Source organism: Lutra lutra, chromosome 3 (genome assembly GCF_902655055.1).
Source record: "Lutra lutra chromosome 3, mLutLut1.2, whole genome shotgun sequence".
NCBI classification, from domain to species: domain Eukaryota; kingdom Metazoa; phylum Chordata; class Mammalia; order Carnivora; family Mustelidae; genus Lutra; species Lutra lutra.
In genome coordinates this window covers 20,637,833-20,664,633 of record NC_062280.1, presented here as the reverse complement: position 1 = coordinate 20,664,633, position 26,801 = coordinate 20,637,833, and the positions used below count along the sequence as shown (strand labels likewise).

The 26,801-nt window shown below is 36.3% G+C and overlaps 1 protein-coding gene across 21 annotated transcripts in view; it reads right to left on the bottom strand.

Moving 5' to 3' along the window:
- MAP2 (microtubule associated protein 2) overlaps nt 1-26,801 on the bottom strand; it is a 288,045-nt gene that overhangs the window by 161,080 nt on the left and 100,164 nt on the right. The window lies entirely within an intron of this gene.

Genomic DNA, 26,801 nt, shown 5'->3' with positions numbered 1-26,801 from the left:
CCACAGTGGGCACTTCATCAGTACGTCTTGTATGAAACTGGTGGACCTAGGTAATGAGAGGCATTAAAGGTCCAAAAATATTATAACTCTAAGAAAAGGTTAAATAGATCAATAACAAAATAAAGTCAGGAAATTGATTTGAAGATTGAGTGTTTGATCTACTTCTTGACTGGATTATTTTAAAATTTTCAAATATTGATAAGAAGCGATATTATTTTCATAATATGTCTATTTTGACATATGTAAGTAATAACAATAAGAGCTAATGCTGGTTGGGTGCTGAGTATTTGCCTACATTATATTAAGCGCTTTGCACATAAAATAGGACCCTGTAAGGAAGGTCCTTTTATTACTTCCATTTTATAGATAAGCAAGTTGAGGCAGAGAGGTTAAATAACTTATCCAAGGACAAACTGCTAGTAAACTGAAGAACTTTCATGAACTAGACAATCTGGTATGAGATTCTCCAAGGGCCTAAAATCTTTCGGCTTATGTTTTGAATTCTTTATAGCAATACCCCTTTTTGTTCAGTATTAGAAAATGATGAATTCTTGAAACAGCTGAAATAGAGCACTATCAAACCCAGCCATCCTCCTTGCTTAGAGCAGCCTGCCCAAACAAACACATAGGCATTCAACATCTCTTCTTTGAGCTTTATACAAAACCACAAATAGTAAAATAAAGGTCATTCTAATGTAAACCATACAATCACATGTCTTCTGTTCCCCTCCATTGTTAGCCTGGCTTTCTATGAAAAAAGGACTTGTGAAACCATTGGGTCTCTGTAGTGTGTCTTCCTTACTCCATCCTCATCCCTCCCTTTGCCACCATAGTCCTGGCAGTTAAAAAGAAAAGAACTGCTGTTTCCTGGACATCTGGGCTGTTCTGCTTTCCTTCCAGGGAATTAATGAGATGCTAAGCATCACCTGTTTACCAATCTCTGTTCTCTGTCCAATTTATCATAATCTATGGTCTCATCGGGGAATGCCATAAAAAAAAGTTTTAATTTGAGAGATGCAGTACAAGCAGAAAAGCCTGGAAATTAAATCAAATGATATTCCTAGTGTGAATCCTAGCAGTGAAATTATATAGACAATTGGGTATGCTTTTTATTTAGAATAAAGTCACAGGAAGCAAAACCGTCAACGATCAATTTGCCCGCAAAGAAACTCAAAGATGCCACAACACTAGCTCTTTAAATGTGACATGGGTGATACCATCCACTGGGGAAAATAAAAGAAGTTAGATATTTGCAATTTGAAAAATTCAGAATCTTTTAAATTACACTGTTGTTTTAGAAACTACTAAATAAATTAAGAATGGTAAAAGCAGAAATCATGCATTTATATTTCATCACTTTTCAAATGACTTTCATTTTTTAAAAAGATTACAATTGGTCCACAAAATAATATGTTTTCTGCTTTTCTCTCTGAAATATAAAAATAACAAAGCAACTTGGGGAAAAGGTATACTACAGTCCACAGTCTCTTCTTCTGCTTTATATATTTTCTTCTGTTTCTTCCTTCTTAGAGCTGTGAGATAAGGATTCACATTGTATCTGACAAAGCTGGTTTATTTTTCTCCTCTCCCCTCATATGTATCCTGTATTTCCTAATTATTCTCTGAACACAGAGAGACTCAGGGTTCTGCTATTTAGCATTGCTCCCAATAAGCTGAATGCTTGTCAATGACACTAAGAATAGTCATGATAGTATAGAGCTTTGTATTTTACAGAGCACTCTCACATCAATTACTCCATTTTGTCCTAAAAGCGATGACATCCTAGTCTTATTTTCTAAATACCATTTTTTACTAAAAGGCACCAGAATATCTTGCAATACAGTGGCTAACCCCAGGTCTGCAGCAGGGAAAGTCCAAAGAGTCCTTGGACATCTCATTGTGTCAGAAAGCAGAGAACTGCTGAAGGACTAATGGAGCTTGTCTAAAGGACACCCCTGCCGTCTCAGAGGGGCTCCCAGTGGCCAGATATGAGTTAATTCAGGCATCAAATACAATAATGATGGCACTAAGATTATAGACATTGAATCAAAGAAAATCCATGGGTCTATAGCGATCCTCTAAAAAGGGAGGGGGGAACAGATGGAGGAAGGGAAAAAGAGAAAAAGAGAGGCCAGAGAGGGAGAGAACCTTGAGAGGAGTGGTGAAAAAAATCTTTTTTTTTTTTTTTAAAGAAAAGAACACTAGTTATAAAGAGCAAAAAGAATGATTTTTTTTCAAATCACCATCACATTCCCAATATATAGGGACAAAGGCAAGAAGCATGAATGCATACTAAACTACTGGGTAGAATGTTGTCAGGAAATAGGATACTCCCATGGCATCCAAGTATTACCCAGAGTTTCCTTCTTCATGTAAAGGGAGAAAGGTATTTTTATTTATTTTTATTTTTTTAATGATTTTATTTACTTATCTATTTGACAGAGAGAGCACAAGCAGGGGGAGCAGCAGAGGGAGAGGGAAAAGCAGTATTTGCACTGAGCAGGGAGCCTGATGTGGGGCTCAGTCCCACAACTCTGGGATCATGATCTGAGCCAAAGGTGGACACTTAGTGACTGAGCCACCCAGGCGCCCTGATAAAGGTATTTTTATAATTAACTGCTAGGAAGTCTCAATATCACCTATTTCCCTCCTGAAATACATACTCTAAACCCAATCGTGAGGAAGCAAACAAAAAAATTCATCCTGTGATATTCCACAAGTCGCCTGACCTGGAATTCCAGAAACATTAATGTCATGAAAGAAAAAAAAGGGGGGGGGGCTCTATATTAAACAAAACTAAAGAGATATGGCAAACTTGTTTCTTGGATTAAAAAAAAAAAAAAAAAAAAAAGGCAGGGCGCCTGGGTGGCTCAGTGGGTTAAGCCTCTGCCTTCAGCTCAGGTCATGATCTCAGGGTCCTGGGATCGAGTCCCACATCGGGCTCTCTGCTCAGCAGGGAGCCTGCTTCCTCCTCTGTCTCTCTCTCTGCCTGCCTTTCTGCCTACTTGTGATCTCCCTGTCAAATAAATAAATAGAGTCTTTTAAAAAAAAGCAATAAAGGACATTTTGGAGACAACTGAGGAGGAAATTTGAGTATGGATGGTATAGCAGATAATGTTATTGAATAAATGTTAAACTTCTGGGCTTTGATAATGTTACTGTGGTTATGAGAATGTCTTGTCATAATATGGCACCATGTTAATTAGTGAATCTACTAAAATATATATACACACATTTATTATACCATTCTTTCAATTTTTCTGTAGCTGTGAATTATTCAAAATTAAAGACTGAGGAGTAAAGATACGGCTTATGTTCCAAAGAGCTCACAATAACACAGTGAAGGGTATATAAAAATTGTTTAGAGCTCAATGTTGCAAGCTCTAAAGAGTTTCTCCCATGGAGTCATGAGAGCACAGAAGAGGTGAGCTGGACCCTAACTTCAGTCTCCTGAGGCCATGTTCTAAGCTTCTCCCGTTCTCCCACACTGCTCCTGGACTTTTCATCTCCATGTCACTTCAACTCCTTATCTTTACCTGACCAGTAAAAGGAGAATTAATTTAAACTGAAAACCACCTGGCTTATGCTCAGTCCCCAGGCCCTTTTAGATCCTGATGGTCTCAAAATGCCAGGACAAGGAACTCATTTTTACAGACTACTTCTGGTGTTTATGAACCCACTTGCAAGAAAACCCGGTGAGCCTTCCAGCAATGTTTGAGCCTGGAGTTCGATAGTAACTGTACTGGACAAAAGCTTTCACACAAAATTCACTCTTGGGCATGATTATCCTCCATGACTGGGTTCGAACACGGTAGATTAAATACAAAGAAAATAATTATTTTCCGGCTATCTACCTTTATATTATCTGTGAAGAATTGGACAACAGTCTTCTCTTCTTATGACACAGGTAACACAGACATTATTTTGCCATCAGAGTGACATACTGAAGTTTTAGCACTTTTAATATGGCGAGCTTAGACACGCTCTATGAGTAAGAAAATTCTGTAAGACTTTTGTTAGATCCCAATTAGCAATCATAGGATTCAAGGATTCATGTGAGCCTCAACAGTATTTTATTGAATGTATTTTGAATTGATGGTAAATGTAAAATCATAGATTTTTCAAAGTCTACTAGGGGTTATTTACTCCTGAACTATGTTATTTTTTTAAATTAAGACTTTAGTTTTTTAGAGCATTTTTAGGTTCACAGCAAAATTGAGGGGAAGGAATTGAGATTTCCTATATATTCCCTGCCCCCACACATGCATAGCCTTCCCCATTATCCACATCCCCTACTAGGGTGGTATATATGTTAGAATTAATGCAACTTTACTGACATATCGCAATGATTCAAAGTCCATAGTTTATATTATGGTTCATCTCTTCATGTTGTACAGTCTATGGGTTTGGACAAATATATAAAGACATGCATCTATCATTTTGGTATCATACAGAGGATTTTCACTGCCCTAAAAATCCTCTGTGCTCCACCTAGTCATCCCCTCCAGCCTCCAACTCTTGTTATCACTGATCTTTTTTTTTTTTTTAAAGATTTTATTTATTTATTTGACAGAGAGAGATCACAAGCAGGCAGAGGAGCAGGCAGAGAGAGGTGGGGAAGCAGGCTCCCCGCTGAGTAGAGAGCCCGATGTGGGTCTTGATCCCAGGACCCTGAGACCATGACCCTAGCTGAAGGCAGAGGCTCAACCCACTGAGCCTCCCAGGCGCCCTATCACTAATCTTTTTACTGCCTCTATAGTTTTGCCTTCTCCAGATGTCAGATAGCTGAAATCCTACTGTACACCTACAGCCTTTTAAGTTTGGCTCCATTTACTTAGTAATAAGCATTTAAGTTGAAGTTTTCTCCATGTCTTTCCATGGCTTGACAGACCATTTCTTTTTAGCACTGATTAATATTCCATTCACTGGGTGCACCACAGTTCATTTATCCTTTCATTTCTGGAAGGGCATCTTGGTGGCGTCCAAGTTTCGGTAATTATAAATAAAGCTTCTATAAACATCCACATGCAGGGTTTTGTGTAGACATAAGTTTTCCACTTCTTTGGGGAAATGCCAAGGAGTATGATTGCTGTATTGTTTAGTAAGAGTATGTTTAATTTTGTAAGAAACCTCCAAATTGCCCTCCAAAGTGGCTATACCACTTCGTACTTCTATAAGCAGTGAATGAGGGTTCCTGTTTCTCCACATGCTCGCCAGTATTTGGTGTTGTCAAGGTTCCGGATTTCGGCCATTCTAAGAGGTGTGTAGTGGAATCTCATTGTTTTAATTTGTATTTCTCTGATAATATATGATATGGAACATCTTTTCAAAAGCTTATTTACCATCTGCATATATTTTTTGGTAAAGTACCTGTTAAGGTCTTTGCCCCACTTTTTAATTGTTCTTTTTTTTTTTTAAAGATTTTTTAAATTTACTTATTTGACAGACAGACAGAGAGAGAGAGGCAGGCGGAGGGAAAGGGAGGAGCAGGCTTCCCTCTGTGCAAGGAGCCTGATATGGGGCTAGATCCCAGGACCCAGGGATCCTGACCGGAGCCAAAGGCAGATGCTTCACCAACTGAGCCACCTAGGCACTCTTTTTTTTTTTTTCTTATTATTTTTGAGTTTTCATAGTTCTTTTTGTATTTTGGATAACAGTCTTTTATCAAATGTGTGTTTTGTAAATATTTTCTCCAACTCTGTGGCTTGTCTTCTCATTCTCTTGACATTATCCTTTGTAGAACAGAAGTTTTTTAATTTTAATTTTAATTTAAATGAAGTCTAACTTATCAACTATTTCTTTCATGGATCATGACTTTGGAGTTGCATCTAAAAAGGCATCACCAACATCCAAGTTCATCAAAGTTTTCTCCTCTGTTATCTTCTAGAAGTTTTATGGTTTTGCATTTTATATTTAGGTCTGCGATAATTTTTTAGTTAACTTTTGTGAAGTGTGAAGTCTATATCTAGATTTTTCTTTTTTTTTGCATGCCCAGTTATTCCAGCACCATTAGTCAAAAAGACTATTCTTTCTCCATGGTATTGCCTTTGCTTCTTTGTCAAAGATCAGTGACTATGTTTATATGAGTCTATTACTAGGCTTTCCATTCTGTTCCATTGAACTGTTTGTCTATTCTCTTGCCAAAACACACTATTTTGATTACTGTAGCTTTATAGTAAGTCTTAAAATTGGGTAGTTTTACTCTTCTAACATTGGTCTCCTTCAATATTGTGTTTACTATTCTGGATCTTTTGGTTCTCCATATAAACCTCAGAATCATTCTGTCAATATCCACAGAATAACTTGCTGTGATTTTGACTGGAATTGCACTGAATCTGTAGCTTGGGAAGAACTGACGTCTTAACAATTTTAAATCTTCCCATCCAGGAACTCTCTATTTAGTTCTCCTTTGATATCTTTGATCAGAATTTACAGTTTTCCGCATATGATTCTCATACATATTTTGTTAAATTTAAACCTAAGTACCTAAGTATTTCTTTTTTTTTCTTTTTCTTTTTTTAGATTTTATTTATTTATTTGAGAGAGCGAAACAGATAGTGACGGAGATAGTAAGAGAAAGCACACACAGAGAGAAGAGGGAGAATCAAGCTCCTGCTGAGTAGGAAGCCAACACAGAGCTCAATCCCAGGACCCTAGGATCATGACCTAAGCCAAAAGTAGATGCTTAACCGACTGAGCCACCCAGGTGCCCCAGTATTTCTTGTTGTGTGTGTTAATGTAACATATTGGTAAATTGGCACATAGTATTGTGTTTTTAGTTTCAAACTGTACTCGTTCATTGCTGGTATATAATATAGGAAACCAACTGACTTATACAAATTAACCTTATATCTTGTAAGCCTGCTATAATCACTTATTAGTATAGGAGATTTTTGTCAATTCCTTTGGATTTTCTACATGGATGATCATATCATCTGAGTAAAGACAGTTTTATTTCTTCTTTCTCAATCTGCACCTTAATTTTCTTGTTTGATCTTACTGCATTATCAAGGACTTCCAGTACTATGCTGATGGGGAGTGATGGGAGAGGGCAATCTTGCCTTATACCTGATCTTAGTTGAAAAGCTTCAAGTTTATCACCATTAACTACAATCTTAAGCACACGCTTTTTGTAGATATTCTTTATCAGTTTGAAAATGTCAAATTATTTTTAATAGTTCAAAAGAAAAAATGTCTCCTGTTAAACTAGATTATTCAAATGATATTCATTTTCTCACCTAGAGGACCTCATCTATAGTGCCCAACAGCTTCTTCTTTCTTGATCTGAATAATCAATGGTTCTAATCTACACATAGAAAAACTAACTGTATTTCCTCTAGGAAAATAAACTTATATAAGTACATATACTTATATTCTTATTTTGTTTTCTGTTGCATCGCTTAATAATTTTTAAAAATGAACACTAGAGGCATATGTTTTTACATATGGCTTATAACACTTGCTTTTTAGAATTTTTAGCAGGCAGGTTAGAACAATTATGGATTTAATATGCCAACACAGGCTGCAATGCTTATATGCTGGTTTTCTTTTGCTGAAGTACTCCTTTCCATTTTGATTACTTCTTCCACTGCGTAGTTCTCTTTTTTTAATAAGCCAGATTATGTTGCTGTTTATGTGGGGGGGGGTGAGGGAGAGAAACAGAGACAGAGAAAGAGGGGTCGAGAGGTGTATCAGGCTGAGATTTGGCACCATGTTTTAGTGCCTATGTTTTTCTCTTAAGCAGCAGAGGGCACAATTGTTGTACTTACTATATGCCAGACTGTGCTCTGCACTTAACATTCAGGAAATACAAGTTTCCCACACTATTTACAAGTAGAGCATTTCCATGAAACCTTTTGTCAACCAAAATGTCATAAAGCAAAGAAGCCATTACTATTAATTTATATGGAAAAAATGGTTTGAGTGTTCCCAGATCCCTAAAATAACCTCTCTTAGGCTTTTCTGATACCTCAGGACACATCTCACCAATGGATACATAAATGAATCAAGACACAGTCAAAGCTATGGTGACCTGATGCCGTGATGCTCAGTGAAATTCCCGGGGGAAGAATTTGGCACAAAAATCCTCTTTAGATTTCTTTCGGTTAGCAAAAACAGGCACTGATGTCGGTCTTTCCATAAAAGCAAAGTGGTGTAACATGAACTTTCAAACAGCAGAGGATAACTTGTTTACACATTTAGGAGGCAGGTGCTATAATTATCTCCATTTCATAGATATTGAAACAGAAGCCCAGAAAATTAAGTAACTTGCCCCTCCCCTCCAACATTGAATAGTAAAACCACAAATTATAAAAGAAAGAATGTTTTAAAGTAATTCCATATTTTCAATTTCTTCTCAGTTATGAGGTCTAGCTTCCCCAGAATTAACACCATTAATAAGATAATTAGAACATACCTGCTAAACCCTGCCTGCTTACAATTGACATATGTGTTACAAAGGGCGGAAGTTGACAGTGTGATGAGATTCTTAAATTTCTTTTTTTAAAAAAAGATTTTATTTATTTATTTGACACAGAGAGAGCAATGGAGAGAGACAGAGGGCAAACATAAGCAGGAGGAACAGCAGGCAGGGGAGAAGCAGGCTTCCTGTGGTGCGGGGCTCGACCCCAGCACCCTGGGATCATGACTGGAGCTGAAGGCAGCGGCTTAACCAACTGAGCCACCCAGGCATCCTCTTAAATTTATTCTTGAGTAAAGGATGGGAGTGGAATATTGGCACTACCCAGTTTATGAAGAATATTAGCTATTACTTGGGTTTCCCAGCTCGCCCACAGAAATCTATTTTACTCATAATGTGGTTGAATCATAGGACCGACTTGAGATGAAAGTGCTTTGGGGGAGCAGTAGGTTGGAACCCTTTAATGGATTCACAAATGCTGAATGGATGATTCAAAGAAAGAAACTTGAGTTGTAAATAAAGGAATAAACCTGAGTTTCTGTTTTGACTTTGTGTATTGAAAACTAATAGATAAGCATCTTCATTATTAAAAAAAAAAAATAGAACTTTTCCCGTGGTTGTCTATGCTCTCAATGTCTAATTTACTTTCTCTCTAGCCCAACCAGAAGTTCAAATCTCAAAAAAAACCCCTCAGGTCTTTCCAGCCTCCCTGAATTTCTATTAAACAAAACTGCCTAGCTGTTACACTCCATTAAAACTCTCTGCCACAGCAAATTCTACCTGGATTATTAAAAATAAATCAACAGCTGAACTGAGTGGATGTTTACTGGCATCTTAGCTTTCTCAGAATATACACATTTTTTAAAAGTTTATTTATTTTTAGTAACCTCTACACCCAATGTGGGGCTCAAACTCACAATCCTGTAATCAAGAGTCACACGCTTCAGACCGAGCCAGCCAGGCACCCCTATAGGCACTTTTTTAAAAAGGGAAATCTTTGTTTATCAGATGTTTTCTATCAAATAAACAGCCATGGTTGAATTCAAGGCAATAACATAGATGCAAACAAAAAAAAAAGACATAATAGGGCACAAGGCTGGCTCAGAGGAACATGTGACTCTTGATCTTGGGGCCATAACTTCAAGCCCTAAGTTTGGTGTGGAGGTTATGTAAATAAATAAAACTTGGAAAAAACAGACATAATAGCCTAAAATTAGGAATAATCATGGTTATTGGTATAATACATTGGTGTAATCCTGATTACATGATATGATCATGGTGTAAACATGATTACAGTGAACACCCTTTTGCTGTCTTCTTGTACAGATCCCATGCTATTTTCTACCATTTCAGTTAAGAGCCCTGTGAACCAAGACTGTATAATTGTTTTTGCCCATTCAATGACTGACCTTAAGTTCTAACACTTCAAGCTCTTTCTGAAAGAAGGCTGAAAATAAGTAAATAAATTAAAAAAAAAATGTGTGTATATGTGTGTACAGATGGATACACCTTCACTGTTCAGTGCCTCCATGAGATTTACCAGGAGCACCCAAAGCAAACAGTCCCAATATTCCCACATAAAACTTATCAAGCAAATATTAAATACATTTCTGGGATTACATATGTATATATAAAATCAAACAGTTACGGCTTATCGAAAACCTGTGGTCTCAGTTTACCTGTTATTAAAATAAACTGAAAATTGTCATCCCAGTGTATGCTTTTAGACTTTCATTCTTCTTCACTCTGCTCCCCGGTAGCCTGGTGTGCCGGCATATACATGAACTTGAAATGGTACCATGGTTCTATGTGTCTGAATCATGTACGTGCAAGGAGAGGGAGAGGGGAAGGGGGCGGGAACATCGCTAGAATGTAGAACACTTGCAGCCAGAGCGGTGGGGTTAATGTGGAAGGACAGAATAAGAGCAGAGGACTCCTCCTGGAGACAACCTGGCTACCATGAGCTCCAAGGCTGAGGTAAGCCTGTCCAGGGGCGAGAGTTTAGATATAAATACACAAGAGACTGAACTTTAAATGCTTCATTAGACACCAGAAATGGATGTTGTGATGAGAGTCAAAGACCCAAAAGATCATGAACTGAAGTCAAACTGTGCATTCCTGTCCATGCCTTTGCTCTCAGTATGTTCCACAGGAAAACAGGTGTCTCGAGCCTGTCACCCTGAACATACCCATGTGATCCCAGGCCCTTGTTGTATGCTGGACCCAGCTCCGACTTGCCTGCAAGAGCCAGTGATGGGCTTCTCTTCCCAACTCTGTGGTCCATGACATCCTGATGGCAGCTTGGAATCAGCCACAGAAAAAGGCTTAACACACAGAAACCCATTAATTCTACAAACTAGGGCTTGATTTCCTGCCGCACCCGCCTTCCCCTTTAGAGCCAACTTGCAAGCTCACTATTGACACTCAAAAGTTTAAGAGTCTTCCTTCTATGGACAAATTCTTATACTTCTTTAGGAAGTGGTAACATTCCCAAATGCCTCACTTATGGATGAGGACAGATTAATTAAAGTGGTAAGGACAGTTAAAAAAACTAAGAATAATAGGGGTATAAAACAGGGAAAATTACTTGAAATGATTTGAACTTCAAAGGAGCAGTTCCAGTTACTGGCACCGCGACTATCAGATGGTGTATCAATGGCAACGATGATAATGAGTGGTCACTTATACCTAGACATCATCATACCGTTTATCAAGGCTTTTCCTGTATGTTATTTCATATATTCTTTGGGAGAATCTTGTAAAGGTGATGAGCCTGGGAACTGTCCTCCTCCACACGCATTCATAGACTCAAACTCCTGGTTTTTGGAGAAAGCTTCTGGGACCTGTGTTGCATGATTTCCAGTCCAGGATGCTTCTCCCTGTGCCACACTGTGTCCGAGAAATAAATGTGTGTTGTTCTTGTTTCATGTTTTAACTCTGTTCTGTGATGATGACTCCATGCTCTCAAATACTATTTGTTAGATTTTTTCAAAAATCCCCCAAGCTTAATTAATTTTCATTTGAGTTAATTTTAAAAGTACTATAAAAGCAAGCTTTGGTCCTACACATAAGATTTTTAAAAGAAGAGACCGTATAGAAAAAGGCCTGATGACACACACTTGAGAGGAAGGTTAGAACCGCTGGCCTGCCTCCTTTACTCTAAATTCTAATGTTATTAAGAGCATAAATTCAACATTATTTATTATGTGCTTGGCACCGTGCTAAGTCTACCTCTAGCCTTAAAAATGGAAGTCGGTGGAATGGGTACAGAAAGTGGTTATAAGCAAAGCTATTCCAAATGGCTGTGGAGACATTTTTGTTCCCAACAGGTTAGGGTTCGACAACTTTATAGAAAATTGGAAACGGCAAAAAGGGCTATGTCTGACATATTGAATCTTATTTTATCCTAAATATTTTTATTTATAAGAGGTTCCTATCTGTTAAGTTCACAATGGTGACAAAATTAGAATATATGCTCTTAATAAACATGTATGGCACCTTTTCGTCTCGGCAGAAACGTCCTGGGCCATGACTCCATAACAGAAATAATTCATTAGATCCAAAAGGGTACTTAGTCACTTAGAGCCATTTAATTTTGCTGGTGGCACGGGACACTGAGCAGGGCATGGCTTTGGGATGAGTCTTGAGTTTAAAATTGAGTTCTGCTATTTGCTCTCAGTAAAGCCTGGGGGAAATTAAGTGGCCTAGACTCAATAAATTGCTACTTTGTAAAATCATCATGCAAAATACATAATTTGATGTGCCTGAAGTAATAGTACACCCTATCCTCCCAATAAAGTTAGTCCCCTTTCTCTCTTAATAGGGCCACACCAGGCTCTGGTTTCACTAGAAAGGAAATCATTTACGGCTTCCACAGAGAGAGCCTTTTAGTGCATGTACAGTTGCTCAAGCCACAGAAGTTTTTTCTACCAGACTGCCAATCTTTAAGACTGAAATCCTCATCTAAATCAGGAAAAAAATCTTAGAAATAAATAGCTTCAAGCATCTCACTCACATTAACTCTCCACATAGCAAACTTATCAAAATGTGTTCTTTTTTTTTTTTTTAAGATTTTATTTATTTATTTGACAGAGAGAGATCACAAGTAGGCAGAGAGGGAGGCAGAGAGAGAGGGGGAAGCAGGCTCCCCGCCAAGCAGAGAGTCCGATGCGGGGCTCAATCTCAGGACCTTGAGATCATGACTTGAGCTGAAGGCAGAGGCTTAACCCACTGAGCCATCCAGGTGCCCCTCAAAATGTGTTCTAAGACAACAAGTACACCAGAGCTCTTCAGGCTCCAGACAAGACCAGTATGAGCACATTCCAAACAAAACCACATCTAAATAATCACAAAGTTTACCTTATCATGGGAACACAGTGGCTTTCCAGGATGAATAATGCAATATAGAAGAAGGATTCTGAAAGACATTTTTATGTAGGCCACTTTTCAAAGGAATAAAATAAAAATTGACAGATGAAATGAGGAACACTAACTGGTCAAAAATCAACACCAAAGAAGGGGCACACTATTAGGACAGCACCTTTTCTTTCTTTCTTTCTTTTTTCTTTTCAATATTTTATTTATTTGACAGAGAGAGACACAGCAAGAGAAAGAGAAAACACAAGCAGGGGGAGTGGGAGAGGGAGAAGCAGGCTTCCCACTGAGCGGAGAGTCTGATGCAGGTCATGGGAGCATGACCTGAGCCAAAGGCAGAGGCTTAACAACTGAGCCAACAGGCGCCCCAGGACAGCACCTTTTCTTACTCAGATGACACCTTCTAACAAATACAAACAGAAAATCTACTTCTATCTAATACTGGCTAAGCTCCTTTGTTGCAGCTCTCCATTTTTCCACTAATAAAAAAAGGATGGATTATATTTTTTTCCACCTAGTGCTTTATCTTTGCACCCAATCAAATCTTTCCTAGAACAACAGTTAGTGGTACATAACTTGGACTCCTTTATAGGATGTCCTTGATGGTTGGAGATTAAACAGCACCATCATCATACATCTTCTCCTGATTGTGTTTCGCTTTGAACAAAACTGAAATAAAATATGTTATCAGAAGGGACAGGAGAAGGATCAGAGTGACGTCCTCAATGTGAGTAGGAGACCTTAGCTACATTAAAATCCCTCATGCAACATATGTATACGCAATTTAACCCTCATATGGGGGGACCTGAGATGACTAAACTCTGAGAAGTTTCATTACTTAATTATATTTGATCAAACAAGAGTACATTATGAGAACTGTGACTGGTAGGAAGTGTTTCCAGAAATATTTTATCCATGACAAAACCAGCTCTATTCTTGGATCTTCTGAACATTGCAAATGTTACACCCTTTAGTTAACTGCAATAACTAATCTTGATTACTTATTAATCATCTAAAAATTGTCTCTTGCAACACTTCCTAAAGATTCTAGCTATATCCGGTTAACTCTGGCTTGGAAATTAGGAAATACTATGTAGGAATTAAAATCAGAGAAGTCAAATATTTTTGTGAAAGAAAATTCAACAAATTTCCAATTTCTTTGAATCTTCTAATGAACTTTTCTAAGTGGACCTAATAATACATTTTTAACCTAGCACTCATGACAGTCTCCTGTGGAAACTTAGGGTATACATTACCTTAAAAAGCATGATCTATTTGTTTGCTATAATCACAAGCATATGGAATCCCTGCCCATTCATTTTTCCAACAAATAGTTGTTGTGAACTGCTTCATTGTTTTGAAGATGGTTTGATAGTCTCAGAGGAGAGGGAGACTAAGAATGCTATTTTTAAATATGGCGCTTTGTTAAATAAGTATCTTATTCCAACAACAGCCACACTTTAAATTTCTAATGTAAAATACAGAGTTGACTAATGCACCACTATACCTTCCATGAAAATTGACAATAATGGAATGAACCAAATATTTGCTTTCTTTCCCAAAACCACTCAAAATCCCTTTAAAAAAATTGGGGGACAATCTACAAACAGATTATGTTGGAACTTTGTGTTATAATGAATCAGCATTTTTCAATCATTTGAAGCACAATAAAATAAAAAGTTATTAAAAAGTATCCAGGTAACCTTCTCCATATAATGTCAATGGGTAAAATATGCAATTAAGAATGGCTTGGCTGGGGCACCTGGGTGGCTCAGTGGGTTAAGGCCTCTGCCTTCAGCTCGGGTCATGATCCCAGGGTCCTGGGATCGAGCCCCACATTGGGCTCTCTGCTCAGCAGGGAGCCTGCTTCCTCCTCTCTCTCTCTCTCTGCCTGCCTCTCTGCCTACTTGTGGTCTCTGTCTGTCAAATAAATAAATAAAATCTTTAAAAAAAAAAAAAAGAAAGAAAGAATGGCTTGGCTTTGCTCACCATCAACTGTAAGATGCATAAAACCTCTAGTTCCCAGAGGATCAGAAAGAGAAGCTAAGTAAACTGGAGCTGCTTTTAAAGTGTTTAACAAGGCAGAAACTGGAACGGATGTGCCACAAACCAATATCCATTACCACAAACCAATTGCTAAATTTTCTTGTAAAATAGCTATCAGCTGGTCTATTCAGCATCATCCTATCATAGCTAAAAAGAGCATCCAACTTGTGATTGTTACCATGAAAATAGCAGGCAGTAGAATATACAGTAGATACAGAGAAGAAAACAATATGCTTCAAGTTTTCAGGCAGATTTTAATCTACATCCATTTCTCTAAAGATCTAAGAAATATCTCTCTAAAAAGTGTTTTTTCCAGACATTTAGTATGGTGATTTATTTACCAATAAACAATATGTTTCTAGTTTTCCCTGAAAGGTAATTAAAATTGAATTTCAGAAATAAGAACACAGTTCTAGAGAGGATTTCAGTGAGCACTTTATTGATTTATGGAGGGTTATGGCATGGAAGGATGAAGTCACCAGTCAACGAAATTTTCTCTGCAGTCACCGGTGAGACTTCTGCCAGTCTGCTCTGGAGAAAAGACTGATTTTCTCATTGGTCAAATCAGGTGCAGACACCATCCTTTATCTATTCAACAGCAATTTTCCTTAGTCAGTGATTAGTTTGGAGTGGGGAAAAAACAAATAAAAAGGGAAGATAGCCTGAAGAGAGCCTTTTGTTCTAAATCAAAATACAAATCCTCAGGAGGAAAAAGCCTTTACCATTCTTTTTTCTTGCCTGGAATACCAATATAAGACCTGAAGATATGGCAGCCATTTTGTGAGCATGAGGCAAAAAAATATGATTGAAAAGAAGTCAACATTATCAAGACGCAGAAAGAATGTAAAAAGATATAAGGATACTTGCTATCTCATGGCATCAATGAATAATTGATTGCATTTTTGACAGATAAATTTCTGTACTTGTATCATTTCTATGATATTTAAAAAGCTTCTCTTCCCATATTTGCTGAAATGATACATAAAGTTATGTGTGGATTCAGCCAAGAGCATAAACTCTGCTAATTGTTTAGATAAATAGATAGATAGATAGATAGATATTTATGAAAGGAGATAGAAGTTCTGGTGAGTAACAGAAAGAGGACAAATTAAAAAAGTACAAAGCCTTCCTGGACAGATTGTCATCTTGATTGTCCCTCTAAGCACTGGTTAATTGTACTGAGATACAAATACAAGATTTGTGGAATACTTCACTTTCCCTACCAAAGTTGAATCATTTTTCTCCTTGTAGAGCTGCCTTACAGATTTTTATTACACTAATGTACATTTAAATTACTCACTCAGGAAATATTTTCCTACTGATGCTTGGATCCTGAAGTCTGATTTACTGTGGGATGTCGAACAACTTACATGCATAGATGAACTGAAGCAGTCAGGATATTTTGTGTCCAGATAACAAACAACAGTCAATTTATTTCTGGTGTTTTATTGAGAAAAATTGCTATATAAAGCTCCCTTGTTTGAGTAAGCAAATGGAAAAGGAGAAGCCTTGTGTTCTTGTTTCTTTCCTTTCTTCCATTTAAAGACTGTTACACAATGAATATCATTTTTGGTAAAAAGACTGACTATATTCTAGTATTGAAAATGTGAAAGAATTCTCGCCTTCAAGCACATTTATAAGTTTGTTTCCATGCAATATGAAATCACATTTATTAATAATAATAATGGAAATTAGAGCAACAATTGATCCTTATTTTAACTTCACTGTACTAAGTGTTTTACATGGATTTCTCATCTAATCCTTACAAATTCGTAGAACCACTATGAGGTCAATGGTTTTATAGTCCTCATCTGACAGAGGGAACTCAAGCACAGAGAAGTTAAGTAATGTGTCCAAAGACACACAGCAAATAAGTTGTAACAGCAGGAATTTGAACGCAGGTGATGTGACTCCACAACCCTCATATTCATATGAAATATAGCTATTTTTATTACCAACATCTTTTTTTTTTCTTCTTTAGAACTTCCAAGCTTTAAAATCTGCTGGCATTTTAAGCATTGCTATAAATTAAATGTCATTATTTGAAGCTCATTTACCTTGAAAGTGGTGATGACTATGAAATTACAACGTGTAAGGAATTTAAAAACTGAGTAGGAGGGGACTGGGAACTTTTACATTGGTGGAGCAAACATACTGTGTTTTTTTCAAATGAATGTTGTACTGGTTTTCTTTTTTGCAGAAAGTGGCTTTGCATGCAGATTGGTTGGGGAATAGAGTACTAGAACCTCCAAAGATATTGCTCCAAATGCACCTTTGCTCAAGGGTCCTGCTTCTGGGAGCATCTCTTCACACAACCCGGGCAGCAGCCAACATGAGTACTTAGAAAGAGAAGATGCAGTTATACCAATTTATAGTGTCTAAAACAAAACCACAACTTAGGATATGTATAATTGGTTGATTTTTCCCAGTTGGACAGATAAAGTGAGCATTTTAAACACTTTCTTTCCAAATATGTATCAAACTTTCCTTTGATTCTTGTATTTATTGACTTGCTAAAAAGTCAAAATGTGTGTTCCATCTTTGAAGCATTTTTCTAGCAACTGAACTACATGAATTCATGATTTCATATTTCAGTCAATCTTCCTGTTCTACTCAAAGACAAAACCAGTGAAAAATAAAGAGGAAAGAGTTTTAGTTACTTAAATTCTTGTAAAATCTGGATTATATGGAGAATCATTACATAACAATGTTACAAAAATGCCTTCTAATTTGGGCTAACCACATGGTTTTGGAAGCCAAGCATATCGTATTCTTTATTTCATTTTAAACAACGTGTGTCCTTTTGAGACTCAAACAAATTTTGTCTTTCCACTCCTAGGGGCAGGTCAACTAACTTATATGTGCCTGACACATTTCATACCGCCTTATTTACTTTTCACAGTATCTCTTTTTGACATACATTAACTTACAGGTGAGGCAACTGAGGCTCAAAAAGATGAAAAGTAATATAAGCAGTGAGGGGCAGACACAATTGAAATTCAGCTTTATCTGATTCCACAGACCAGGCTTTTGTCTCTAAGACAACACTGATAAAACAGAACTACATAATCATTTGACTTTTTAGACATAGTATTAAAGATACTCTCCCACACAAATAGATTCATATATATCCAGTTGTGTAATTGAATATATATGTATACCAATGTGTATATATCTATATACACAGTATATACCTATGTGCATGCTTATAAAGATACACACACACACACACACACACGCATGGGTATATATACAAACACCCATACACATGTGAAATGAACAGGACTATAAATTACCAAAAAATTGCATATCCTAAATTAAGTTTGTTAAATACCATCTACTGTTACATGTAGACTTAACTCAGTACTATTCAATTCCTCACATTCAACTGAAAACATAACTATTCAGATTTATTTTCACAAAAAGTTTCTGAACTTCCCCTACCTTCTTTTCTTTTTAATTAAGGGTTTAAATTATAAGAAAACACAAATACAATTGCGGCAGTTTGTGTGCTATAAATAAATAATAAGGAAGATTTTAATTTGATTTTTTAAAAATCATTTTTTATAAAAGAAAGCCATGATCAATTTAAACAGAAAACAAACTCTCTGGTTAATAGGATATTTACTAATCATGTGACTTGACTAATAATGTGACAGTCCTGTCAGCTGCATTGTTTCCATAATATTGTTGTTACCAGGTCAACTGATTTTTATTCCAAGCTCTACACTGTGAAAATTTTTTAAAAATCAGCATTAAAAAAATATTAATTCCCTGCCTCTTGAATTTTACTAGGACTTGTTTTCTTTGATTTAGTGACCTAATAGTGCAGGTTAGGTAACTTTACAAAAGTGGATCCCTTTACAAAGGTAGATTTACAAGAGGATACTATAGGGAAGAATCTATTAAATCCTTAAGGCAAAGACAGATGGTAAAGTGTAAATTAAGGTTCAGCACATTGCAGGAAACTCACTACTTTCAGTAATTGGTAAGAGTATAAATAACCTAATTTAAATGTGTAAAAAATCCAATCACTGCCAGATCACCCCACCCACCCAAAAAAGAAAACTCTTATCATTATCCCATAGCTGAAATCTTAAAAAAATTAACAGCAGTGTTCTTCCTTAAAAAGTGGCAAAAATAGTTTGGATTCTATTTTATCTGCTACCGTTTCCACTGCTCATGTTCTGATAGATATTTTAATGAGCAGTGAAATGGCCAGAAGAAGAATATTCCATTTTAACAAAGGCTGATGCAATTTAGACCCTACCAACCAAAGCCCTGAAAAATCAAATACTCGCCACAATTATATTTTATTTTATTTTTTAAAAGATTTTATTAATTTACTTGAGAGAGAGAGAGAACACAAGCAGGAGAGAGTGGCAGAGGGAAAGGGAGAAGCAGACTCCCCACTGAGTGGGGAGCCCAACATGGGGCTCCACCCCTGAACCTGAGATGATGATCTGAGTCAAAGGCAGATGCCCAACTGACTGAGACACCGAGGTGCCCCACCATAATTGTATTTTAATGCACACATGAAAATATTGATGGTTTGCAATGCTGACTACATATAGAATTTAATCACATTTATTAGATTAGGGTTTTTTTTGTTTTTTTATTTTGTTTTTTTTTTAGTGGATCAGGAATCTCAGAGTGAGCAGTCCATGAGTGTGATTTCGCACTTCTGTTTCTACCCAGCAAGGTAAGGGTTTCTCAGAAAATAATAACTAATATTTTTAGAATTTACTGAGTGCCAATACTTTACATAGATTATCTCTTTTAATTCTAAAAAAGAAAAAAAAAAAGCCTATGATGAAGTGTCCTCATTTTATATAAGAGGAAGTGTGGCTTCAGAGGTGAATGACTTGCTCAAGGTTCTATTCTGCGCTGCTGTCCTGAACAGTGATTCGTGAAGATTTGACACGTCAATAGAAGCCAGAACAAACTAGTTCCAAATGATAGATGTAAAATAATAACTTAATTATTTTCAAGCCCTTATGCTCCTGTAAATAAAACCCACATATAATCCTCCCTTCTACAGTCAAGGAAAAAAATCTGTTACTCTTTTTTCCCCACAGCCATAAAGATTCTTTCCAATGCCATATTGTTATTCTTGTTATTTTCAAGATTATTTTGATATTGTTGAGGCAGAGGGAAAAAAAGAGAGAAAGGAAAAAGAAGGATAAAAAAGGATACAAATAGAATGAAAGCTTTTAGGAAGAGAAGTCTCATATATTTATGACACAATTATTATTTTTAAACAACTACAAAATAAAACTTGATACCACATATTCATGCAGTTTTAAAGCCAAGATTGCAATGCTCTGTTCTCCACAGAGAAATATATTGAGAGAAAAAGTATATCATTCTAAACCGCCCTTAAATCTTAAAAAAATCTGAAAAATCTAAAGAAAACTGAAATAATCCTCAAATATCAAAACAGATGCAAAATAGCCTTAAATGTTTTCCAAATGTTATTTTACCCACCATGTTAGATTACAGTAGCACTAAGTACAAAAAACAGTTGTATTTTCGAAGCACATCTGTAAATACTGTCCTCTATAACATAATTTATATGTAAAGTTTATTCATATCTGACACAAAATAGGACTGTCTCTTGAAATTTTATTTCATTAAATATTGATACATGTGTTGCATTATATCTTTATTTTTACTAGATACATTTTTATTTATAGATTTTGAGACTTTATTCCAAAATATATGGCTCAAATATCAACCTATTCTCTTCCAAAATAATCCATTGAAACCAATCTGCCCTATGTTCCAAAATTCAGGTTTGCTTTTAAGAAGAAAGGGTTAGTAAAGTGCAATATAGTGCTCAGTTGGTTAAGCATCTGTCTTCAGCTCAGGTCATGATCCCAGGGTCTGGGATTGAGTCCCTCATCAGGCTCCCTGTTCAGCATGGAATCTACTTCTCCCTCTCCTTTGCTCCTCCTCCCTGCTTATGCTCTCTCTCTCTCTCTCTATCTCTCTCTCAAATAAATAAATAAAATCTTTGGGGGAAAAAGTACAGTATATTACAAAAAGTAAAGTGAAATATACCTGGCACTGGAACCACACAAACTTGGAGAGTTTCATGACTTATTAACTGTGTGTTCTTAGGCCAGTAATTTAATCTCCCTGGCCCTCCACTGCCTTGTGGGGTAATTATATCACCTACCTTGCAGAACTGTAGAGAAGAATTGAGTGCAGATATTAAAAAGTATAGAGTCTCTGCCCAGAGATATCAATCAATAAATGGTAGTTATGATGAATAATTAAGACTTTATAACTTTATAAAGTACAGATTTCTGCTTACTATACTCTCTACCCTAATTAAATTTCTTAAATTATAGAAAATCTTTTTTTCAAAAATCCCCTCATGCATTCTGAGTCAAATTAAAACAAGTGAAGTTTACTTTTTTCCAAGATAAACTAGCATCCTCTATGCCAAATTTTAGGACTGAAAACTAATGCATATCCAGGTTCAATTAAATAATGAGTCATTAGAAGAAATGACATGTTTTTCAATATAATTTGAATTAATTTATACCTGGGGAAGCTCATGTATAAACTAATAGGGCAACAGAAGCATAATGAAAAAAATAATTCTAGTTGTTTCTGTACTAAGACTATATTTAGATAAAATGGTTAAATGAACCAAAACTCTCATGGAACTTCATAAAAAACAAATTGTATGATTTCTGGGATAATGCATTTCAGAAACTAATTACAGGTGGGTGTATTTTGTGTACTATTTATATAGGTATATTAGTTTTGTCTCCTTGTATTTCAACGGCTTTGAGGATAATGGCATTGTTTATCTGCCTGCACTATACCCCCATCATTCCTGAGCACAATATTGAGAAACTAGCAGTCATTCGATTAGTATCTGTTGATTAGTTTGTGATTAAGCCGAGTCCTTACAAAGGTCTGAAATAACCTTGGAGTGATGCTAGTAGACCCTGGACTCACAGTGAAGATTCTCACTGATATTCTTGAATATTTTACTTATTTCCCCCACCCTGCTTCAGATTAAGCCTTCAATGCATTTTATGAGGAAAATGCATTACTGACTAATATGAGTTTAATTTCCTTTCCTTTCCACTGCTCCCAGAGGTATTAAGAAGCATTGAAATGATAACAACATCAACCACATTTGATGTTTGGCATCTCTGCCAATACTCTGCATGTGATTTTATCTCTAATCTTCAGGTAATACTACAATAGTAGATACCATACTATATCTGGTTCAGCAAGGTTAAGTACCTTGCCCAAGGTCACAGTCAGGCAGATTCAAGTTGTTTCACCTCATGTGAGCATCATTACATAATATTTTGAACACAAATCATTTCTGGTCACGTCTTACACACAAACCTGCTGGCCAATTTTTGTTTCAAGGGCACTTTGGTATTTTGGATTTGTGCCTACAAATATTGTCTCCATTGGATACTTTATAAGTGGCTAATTCAATTCATGAAAAGATGAGATAAATGAGCTGCACTTGAAAATAATGCTTAGAGGAGAGAAGGAAAACAACAGTGGAGTATTTGCTATTTTGGATTCATGACTTTCGTGGTGACCGATATTGGGTTGAAAGAATTGTTAGTGGATTTCCAACCACAAATGATATTTTTGCTATTTTATTTTATTTTTTTTTTTTTAAAGATTTATTTATTTATTTGACAGACAGAGATCACAAGTAGGCAGAGAGGCAGGCAGAGAGAGAGGAAGGGAAGGAGGCTCCCTGCTGAGCAGACAGCCCGACGCGGGGCTCGATCCCAAGACCCTGGGATCATGACCTGAGCCGAAGGCAGCGGCTTTAACCCACTGAGCCACCCAGGCGCCCCTATTTTTGCTATTTTAAATCATTGATTCACATGCCAACAAGTTCTTCAAATCTTTTGGCAAAATAATAATAAAGAAGTATCCTTAATGTTTGCTACTTTTTTTCCAATTGAAATAAAATACAATTCAATTCAAAAAGTATAGATAAATCAGTGTGTCAGACCTCTCTTCTGTGTATGTGGCTTTGGGTATAAATGGAACTGGTGATAAATTGGTTTGGGAGAAATATGGTACACACTGGAAAAGATGAATGCAAGTGTCCAGCATACTCTGTATTAAAATACATAGTAAATTTCCATATTATCCCCTTCTGCCTCTGTAGTTAATTAAAAAAAATTATAAAACTGAAATGCTGAAAAAGCAAGTTATTTCTTTCCTAGAACAGGTCACATTGGTTTAATCAAATCTATTGTTGAATACCCTAATGCCTGCTCAGTGAGAAGGAAGTTAACCAACTCTTAAATAGGTACGTGTTAGAGTATATAACAAAGAATATCATTGTTATTAAGTTAGTTATGGAAAAATAATGAGATGTTTCCTTATTTAAGAATCAGGTATATTTTAAAAGCTTAATTAATTTTTAACTCAAGACTAGATCTGTGAAACTGGTTTTTCTTTTTTTTTTTTTTAAAGATTTTATTTATTTATTTGAGAGAGAGAGTGACAGAATGAGAGGTCAGAAGGAGAAGCAGACTCCTCACAGAGCTGGGAGCCCAATGCAGGACTTGATCCCAGGACTCCGGGATCATGACCTGAGCTGAAGGCAGCTGCTTAACCAACTGAGCCCCAGGCATCCCCAAATTGGTTTTTCAACAAATTATCAAAATGACACATTTTTTTGTGGAATCCTGATGGTTAAAGCAGAGAGCAATATCATTCTGGTAAATAATGATATTCTTAAATTTTAGTTCAACCTCATGTTTATTTGACCTGCTGATCCTACAGTTGTCCAGGATTATTAATACTTTGGGGGTTACCACAAATTATGAATTATTTCTTTTCTTAAAAAGTGCTGAGTATAAGGATGAGAGTAAATATCTTATTTGGAATTAACTGAACAATGTTTCTGTAATAGATGTGAACATACTTGGTTTGTAATAAATTACTGGGCTTAATTAATTCTATATTCATATTCATTCCTTCATGATTCAGCCACTCATGTGATCTAATTTAAGACATGAATCAGAATATCTGGACTAGTCATTTAAAGTAGCTAGGATCTTCTACAGAAAAAAATTAATATTCTCCACTCTGAGTATCTAAGGAAAACAATATAGGCCTTTATGCTGAGATGTTCATTTGAATATTAAATATAGAAGGAATTTTGTGATCTTATTGTTTCTAAAGGACTCTTTTCTATAAACAATATCCAAAAAATCTGTCCTTAATTTTAGAACCAAAGACTTCATTGGTTGTCTTATTCTAAGGTTTTCTGATCCTCATCATTGTTGTCAACTTGTTCTGAAAAGAAATCACTTACTACTAATATCATTTAAGTCATTGCATATCATAATCTAATTATGCTTACATTTAATAATAAATGTCAAAAATTTTAAACTTAAAGATTTAACAATCTACCTTCCTGTGTCTGTAATGAGGAATAGTGTAAATTTGTTATTGACAAACTCAAGGAAGACATATTTGTTTACTTGCCCAAGACACACGAATGCCACATTAATTTAGAATAGTGGATTTGGCCCAGAATCTGTCACTGAGATTGAGCTCAGAGAGCATAAGAAATATGCAGTAACCACTTTCTGTGCCTGTTAGCTTGAGGAAAAGTTAGAGAAAATTTTAAGGAAAGTAAAAAGGCTAAATTTTGAGGATTTGTATTTTATGTAATGCATTCCTGGGTATGTCTCCATATAATGGGAAGCTAGACACTTTACAAGGTCAACATTTACTTAAGCCCTTCTCATTCTCATGACATGCCAGTGAACTGCATTTTCATGTTCATGTCATTGATAAAACTGATGTCTAGGGCTATCAAGTAATAGTCCTAAATAAAGTGAAACATCTAATAAATTTTAGGGACACATCAAAAATTTTCTTTTTTTGTGATTAATAAATTAAGATTTTTTAAAGTTTTTTTTTTAATTATTTATTTATTTGAGAGAGAGAGAGAGAAAGTGTGAGTGGGGAGAGGGGCAGAGACAGAGAATGTTAAGCAGACTCTGTGCTGACCAAGGAGCCCAATGAAGGGCTCAATCTCTCAACCCTGAGATCATGACCTTGAGATTATGACCCGGAGATCATGACTTTGCTGAAATCAAGAGTCAGATGCTTAACTGAGTGAGCCACCCAGGAGTCCTTTTTTTTTTTTTTTTTTTTTAAGATTTTATTTATTTATTTGACAGAGAGAGATCACAAGTAGGCAGAGAGGCAGGCAGAGAGAGAGGAAGGGAAGCAGGCTCCCTGCTGAGCAGAGAGCCCGACGTGGGACTCGATCCCAGGACCCTGAGATCATGACCTGAGCCGAAGGCAGCGGCTTAACCCACTGAGCCACCCAGGTGCCCCCAGGAGTCCTTTTTAAATAAAGTTTTTATTTATATTTATTTATAGTCCAGTCAGTTAACATACAGTGTAATATTAGTTACTATTAGTTTCAGGTATAAAATAGAGTAATTTGGCACTTCCATACATTACCTGGTGCTCATCACAGGTGCACTGTTTAATTCTCATTAGGACACTTAAAAATTTTCAAAATATATTTGCTCTTAATGTCATCAGGCTACTATATTTACTATTTTCTCTGGGTCACTGTTGTTTGATCATTTAGGAAAAAACCCTACAAAATACAAGCCCTGTTGTGAGCTGCCTTCAGAGTATGTGCACACATATTACTAAACATATTCAAAGCAAACCCTGCTTTGGTGCATCCCAACAGAATGGAAATGGAAACAAAAGGCAAAGACAAAAACCTCCATCCTGGATAGGCATGAATACATGTTTCTTTTGCCCAGTTCACTTCATGGACTTCTCATGAGTTTATTAAAAAATACATGTCATATTTTAAAATTTCTCTAGATTATTATTTTTTTTTTAAAGATTTTATTTATTTATTTGACAGAGAGAGATCACAAGTAGGCAGAGAGGCAGGCAGAGAGAGAGAGAGAGGAGGAAGCAGGCTCCCCACTGAGCAGAGAGCCCGATGCGGGGCTCGATCCCAGGACCCCGAGATCATGACCCGAGCCGAAGGCAGAGGCTTTAACCCACTGAGCCACCCAGGCGCCCATAATTTCTCTAGATTAATAAGAAACTAAATTTATACTCTGAAGTATCTTCATATTCTAAAAGTTAAGTATTGTCCTTATGAAAATGTGCCTGAAGAATGCAATTTTTAAGTTAATATGTCAATAATATTCAGTCTTTTATTATTATTATTATTTAGATTTTATTTATTTATTTGACACAGAGAGAGAAAGTGAGAGAGGAAATATAAGCAGGGAGAGTAGGAGAGGGAGAAGCAGACTTCCCAATGAGCAGGGAGCCCAATGCGGTACTTGATCCCAGGACCCTGGGACCACGACCTGAGCTGAAGGCAGACGCTTACCGACTGAGCCACCCAGGCACCCATCAGTCTTAATATTGCTTCATATTCCTTGAACAGATATCAAAATATGATTCCAGAGCTATTAAAAAAGAGGAGGTCAACAATTTTGAAGACATGAAATAATTCCCAGAGTTATTATTATGAACCAAAATATATTAGAATCAAAACCACCCTGCAGCTCAGCCAAAGATTTCAACTGTATGGTGTCTATTCTAGAAACTCCGAATACATTCTAAATAATCAGTCTGAAGAGATCATTTGTAGCTAGAGCAAAAACATTAAATGAGTTGGGAGTTGACTGACAGATCTAATATTTTCCCAATACAAGCTTATATCATCAATATTTAATTGTTTGTTCGTTTGTTTTTTCTTACAGGTATATAGTATGATTTGTAGGGTATCCGAATCCATGACTGGCCCTAGAACTGCACATCAAATCACCTGGCTTTCCTGATGTTAGCTCAAACTAAAAATGCATCCTATTGACAAATCCATTAAAGTCATTGGCAGAAAATACAGAGAGCTGGAGCAATCATACTATGAAAATGTGACATCATTTTG